The following is a 6,481-nucleotide window of genomic DNA, read 5'->3' on the forward strand; positions in this document are numbered from 1 at the left end:
CCGGGCGCAGAAGGTGGCAGCGGCGGGGTTTTCAGCCCCTCCCTCAGCGGCTGTGCTGATGCTTCTGGCGTATTTACCGGCATATAAAACGACCCCCCACTTCTGAGAAGATTTCCCTGGGTTAAAAAGTCGTCTTGTACACCGGAAAATACGGTATATGAAAAAAAATATTTTCTTTAAAGCCAGGTCTCGTTTTCTAGAATTGTCAAAAGGGAGAGAAAAAGCCAAATTATTACATATCAAATGCACATAATAATTCCATAATAAATTTTTTAATGACTGAATTTTTTTGCTTTTGTTGCCTCGTGTGATGTGCAGTTGCTACAAGTTTACACAGTAGGCCATGGATAATGTCTCGTGGTGGTTTCTTTACAACAGATCCAGTGGCATCAAGGTATATCTTACATAAACCTGCTCTCTGAAGATCTGACAGCATGTGAAGCAGGACTTCCATATACATGTGTAATTCAAAAGGTGATACAGCAATTAACTGTAGATATGAATGGCCCGTTTTAAGGCAAATGTTCTGTGGCACCCTGCTTCTCTTCTATGTTAATACAGTCTTGGAAAGTGTTGCAGTCTGTCCTTCCATCAAGATTCCCTTCACTAGAAATTTCCTGCAATACCGAAGAAGTCTTTGTTTCATTGTGGTTGCCAGCAATTAATGCATCAGGGTCGCAACGATTGATGAGCTTCACCCTCAGCTGACCTGGCGTATCTCCTGTAAGTCCTTTTCTTAGTTTAATTCTTTCTGGTAGGCATGTGTGACTTTTGTATTCATGGCCAATTTTGTGACTTATCTGTCCTTTGATATTTATTCTAACGGGACTTGCCTTTTTTTTGGCATATCCTTAATACTCATGTATAGCATCATGTACCCATTAGATTTGCATTTTTCTTTGCCGTTCCAAAACGGAGTGTTTCTTTTCCTTGGATTGTTCCTTTTGATGCAGTTGTATGTGAAAGTAAACACACAAAATTTATTATACCCCTGGATTCCCCCCTCCAAAACAGTTGCCCAGCCAGCCTGTAATCCAGATTGTGATGTGCCCAAGTGTATCTTTCTCCATTCACTGATACACAAAGTGATGGTAAATGCTGGCAAACAGGAGGCTCTAAACTCCCCAGCTGAAAGCATTTGCTGCAAAGTAGAATTGCTGACCACTACCTCTCCATTGCTAAGACTCATTTTAATCTCTCCAGATACAGATAACTGATAATCATGATAAACAATTCCTTGCCATTTTTTCTCATTGGAACTGAGCACAGCTTTCTTTTCAGAAAACAGAGGTCCACATTTACTGGCACATCCGCGTTCTGTGTTAATTATTATGAGATAGTACCACACTTCGTGGATCCGCAAAGCCACTTGCATCAAGATTTAGGCGTGCATCTTGAGCTGTTATTGGAGGAAACCAGTCCTTGCATTTATCACACTGGACAGAAGAATGTGAATCTCCGGGGCTCTTACAGACACAAAATGTCTCCTCCTCTTGAACCATTAGAATTGTTTTAGTTCTTAGTCCCCTTTGGTCTTCATGCCTGTGGTGGAATGTGCCCTCTCTGGCCTGCAGGCCCTATTCTGCCTTGCCCTCCTAGGTTTTTCTCACCACCTGGAGAGGCTTTTCTCTCTCTCTGGTAGCCCGTTGCCACCACCTGACCTTTGTAAGGAATTGTTCACTGGGAGGGTCAGGGCTCCCAGCTTCCCTTCCAAGATATGAGGCCTTGCCTCTGTGTCTCCCGCTGCCCAGCACCTGGTCACTATGGGGACCGTTTACTACCTTGTGTGCCCCTGGAGGAATAGCCACTTACCAACTGCCTTCCTTCCTCCTGGTGCTCCTTTTAAAATAGTGTGTCAAAGATGGTGGAATTCTGTGTGGTACAGAGAACCAATACCAGCATTAAAGTTATAAAGTACTTATTAAAAAGAAAATATAATCATACTTTTAGCATAGCCTCAGATTTGAACAAGGGATACAAAATAGGTAAAATGCAAATTCTCTGTCCCTCTTTCTAAACAGTGACTGAAAGAAGCCAACAGGAAAAAAGCCCACAGGGAAAAAATAAACAAACTGTGGTATCATAAATACTCACAGGAAAGAGTCCACATGGAAAAAGCCCATACATAAAAAAGCTCACATGGAAAGAATCCCACATGGAAAAATACCATGTAAAGCACCATAGGTATTTATAATTGTGGATAACCATAATACCTCAGATATAATTCTTTATTGCAAATTAGCCAATCTCCTTAAGTAATTAATCTTCCACCTGCTCATATTGCTGCACAGAAGTGGCAACCGTGTCTTGTCGTGCTTCATATTTCCTCTTTCCCCCCTCTAGGCGACCTGCCTATGCATTATCCAGTGTTAGTTTGTGGCAAGCCAGGTCCCTCTGCAGCCCATCAAATAGAGACCACAAACTGGGATGACTGCAGTGGAATAGGGAATTAAGAGCATTGTGAAATCCATCTCAACTGTTTGTAGTTTTTGGTGACTGTTCCAGGGCTGCACCATGATGATTCCATATTATAGGAAACTGAGGATCTCTACCTGCTGCACCCTCAACATATGTTGAAAGGAAGTATGTGAGCACCTCATTGTAGCTGTCTTCATCTAACAACATGGCAGCAAGCTCATCAAAAACATTTCTCACATCATTGGTTAGGACAAAGGCTAATGCAGCAAGAGATTTCAGTGTAATTTTTATGTTTGTATTAGTTTCATATTCAGTCTTCAAGCCAGTCTTCCTGATTTTCCTAATTACGCTCTGACACAGGTGAAAATAACACCCTTTGACCCCAGCGTGTGGAAAGGCAATCCTCACTGCATTCATACAGGCCTTCTCAAAATTGATCAAAATCTTTTTGAGGTGCCAGATCTGGAATCAATAACTTCATTATTTCAAACATTCTGTTATAGGTGTCCATGTTCTCTTTTTTTAATACAATAATTTTTTAATGATTTTCAAAATCTTGATAACAGATTGTTCAACATATATGCGTAGGTGTACAAACATATTTGCGATTAGTGAGCAATTGTAAAGCGGATAGTTGAAATACATATCTAATAGGAAATTTTTTAAACATGTAACTGTAGATTTTCGGATTCTAACGTTCTAGCACCAATGTCTTAACTCTTTTACCTGTAATACTTTGTAGAACAAAATGTGGAACAATGGATGAGGATTGAGTGAACCAATGAGTGTTTGGTTATTACCATAGGCGTGAAGCATCTATTTCCTTAGGAGTATCGTCAAATTGTTGTAGATACTCTAGTATAGGAAACCAAATAGTGATAAAGGAGGAAGGAGCAGGAATTTTGTCAAGACGCGTAAGGTTATCCAAGAGTTTCGCCATGCTGTATAAATCCCACAATTTCTTACGCCAATGAGAATTTGAGGGCGTCATTGTCGTTTTCAAGTGGGTGGCGATGACCGTCTTGGCTGCAAATAGCAGTATAGAAACCCTCTGCACCACTGAAGGAGCAGAGTCCTGAGCTACCCATCTGTTCAAAAACAAATTTTCCGGGGTGGGTGTAAAATCAATATTTTGAAACGATTTGATTTGTAATAAAATTTCTTCCCCAAAAGGTAAAATTTTGGGACAGGTTACCCAACAATGCAGGTAAGTGCCTTTATAACCACAATTTTTCCAGCACTTTGGATCATATGTTTTTGTCATGTGTGCCAGTTTATTTGGAGTGAGATACCAATGGGCAAGTATTTTAAATGATTGTAGCTTCATTGATGTAATGTTGGTTTTAAAAGGGGGTGAGTTCCAAATACTGTGCCAAGAATCACTTGATAGTTGAATGTTGCATTCTCTGTGCCAGGATGATTGATAGGATGGAGGGACTTTGTGTTCAAGAGTAGCTAGTGTTTTGTATATTTTGGAGATTAAACCCTTTACTGAACGTTTGGCAGCTCTGATAATGGTTTCAAGAGCTGTGTGTGGTTGTTTCGTTATCTGGTCAAGTTTGAGTTGTTTATAAAGATTTGTTATTCGGAAGTATTGGAACCATGGTGTTTTGTGTTTAATTATAGCTTCTAGATTTGTTTTTGGTATCAGGGAGTTCCTGAGCATGGAGATCATGGAGAGTAGTGATTCAAGCTGCTTTTCACTTAATTTAGCTTGGGTTTTTAAGACCGGGAAGAAACCAGGTTTGATTTTAAAATGTTTGGTATCTGGAGGTAGGTGGCACCAGTTTCAGTCTAAAGCGGTCCCAAACAATTAGTGCAGCTGAGAGAATTAGGTTATTATTAAGATTTTTTTCGGCCTGTCAGGTTTAGCTTGCCATATGCGTTCTTGTATGCTGTATGGGTAGGTATAGTAATCTGCCAGTGTTACTGAGTCAGAATTAGGGTCTGTTTGCAGCATTTTAACTATATGGGCCATGTCGATTGCATTGTAATATTGCTGAATGTTAGGAAGATTGATGCCTCCTTTGTCTGATGTCCTGTATAAAGTATGACTTTTGATTCTGTGATGTTTGAACGCCCAGAAAAAGTTTAAGAGCATCATCTGCCATTTATTGATCTGTGATGAGGATATTTGGAGAGGGACTGTCCTAAAGATGAAAAGAAATCTGGGTAATATGAAAGATCTGATTACGTTTAGTCTGTCTGTCCAGGCCAAGTTCATTTTATGCCAGTTCTCCAGATCCTTTTGTATTTCTGTTTCCATTAGAAGATGGTTTGCTTTAAAAAGATCCATGTATTGTTTTGGTATGTTAATGCCTAAGTAGTGTAGATTTGTCCCCACCCATGAAAAAGAGAAAGAATCTTTGATATATCAGCCATCTGCCTTGTATCCAGTCCAATAGGTAGGATCTGAGACTTGGCAGAATTGAGTTTTAGACCGGATACAAGGCTGAAGTTCGCTAGAGTTTTTGAAGCTGCTCTGAGTGATTCTAACGGGTTGGATAGGAAGAGTAACATGTCATCAGCAAATAGGGATACTTTAAATTCTTTTTTGTTTACTTCTATACCTATAATGTTAGTGTCTTTTCTCAGGAGGTCAGCTAATGGTTCTATACTCAAAGCAAAGAGGAGGGGAGACAGCGGACATCCTTGCCTTGTGCCCCTTTTTAGATTGAAAGGTTCTGAGATTTGCCTATTAATTTTTAGATGTGCAGAAGGCTTATTATAAATTGCTTTGATTGCATTTAAAAACTTGTCTCCAAATCCCATTTTTTTTTTAGCAGTGTTTGTAGATATATTACTTCTATGGAATCAAAGGCTTTTTCCAAGTCATGGGACAAAAAGGCAGTTGGTATTTTTTTGGACGCACAGTGGTGTGAAATAGTAAGTGTTTTGTGGGTGTTTTCTGTGATTTTTTATTTATACATTCAGCTTATATACCGCCCTGACCCCGAAGGGTCTCTGGGCGGTTCACATATACATTTCAAATGCTACTACCCTATCTAAGGCCCCATAGTACAGGGACGGTGGCAGGGCTTGCTGTTCTCTGGCTCGGCTCCTCCCTTCCAGGCGGTCTTTCGGATGGGCACTTCCATTCTGGTGTCAGGAGTAGGTCTTTCATTTGTTGTGGTGGCTTTCTTTGGGGGGCCCGTCCTTGGAGCGTGGTCCATGTCAGCTCTGGCTCCGACTCACGTCTGCTTCCGGCTCCAGCCGCGCCTGCACCTCTACGTCACCGCGCTTCCACCTCCTGCCTCCGTCGTCATCGGGCTCCACCTCTTGATGTTACATCCGCTAGACACCAGTGATGTCACGGTTAGGCATGAACCCAACTTGATCTTTATCTATGTATGATGTTATGAACGTCTTAAGTCGGGAAGCTAAGATAGTGGTGAAAATTTTAAAATCCGTGTTCAGTAACGAGATAGGGCGGTATGAAGGCGGTTGCGCTGGGTCTTTTCCAGACTTAGGAATTACTATTATAGGTGCCTCATTCCAAGAGGGTGGTAGTTGACCTGTGTTTAATATGAAGTTACATGTGTTTGCTAGAGGGATAGCCAATAGTGTTGCTAATTGTTTATAAAATTCCGGTATGAAGCCGTCTGGACCTGGAGCTTTTGCAGCTTTTAGTCCTTTGATGGCTGGTCGAACCTCAAGAGGTGTAATGGGAGCTTCCATTTTGTTGTGATGTATTTCCTTCAGCATGTTAGAGATAGGGTTACTTTGAAAGAAGTCATCAATGGTATTAGGATCTTCAATGGTTGTGCTATATAGTTGTTTGTAAAAGTTCCTAAAAACATTAGATATCGATTTGGAATCATGATGTAGATTGCCTTTGGTGTCCTTTATCATTGTGAGCATTTATGACCGTGGGGGCTTTTTGCTGTGAGCTTTTTTCATAGAACCTTTCTATACATTCCCTATCAGTGGTTGAAATATAGGACAGGCTCTTTATCTTAGAAGTTACAGATCTCTAAATAGTTTCATTACCTTAAAGCTGGCTCCAGCTCTTGAGGTGAGCACAGGCTGATCCCCGGGAGTGAAACTGACCAGAAGCTGCAGG

Source organism: Gekko japonicus, unplaced genomic scaffold, assembly GCF_001447785.1.
Source record: "Gekko japonicus isolate JY-2015 unplaced genomic scaffold, Gekko_japonicus_V1.1 scaffold4229, whole genome shotgun sequence".
Taxonomy (NCBI): Eukaryota; Metazoa; Chordata; class Lepidosauria; order Squamata; family Gekkonidae; genus Gekko; species Gekko japonicus.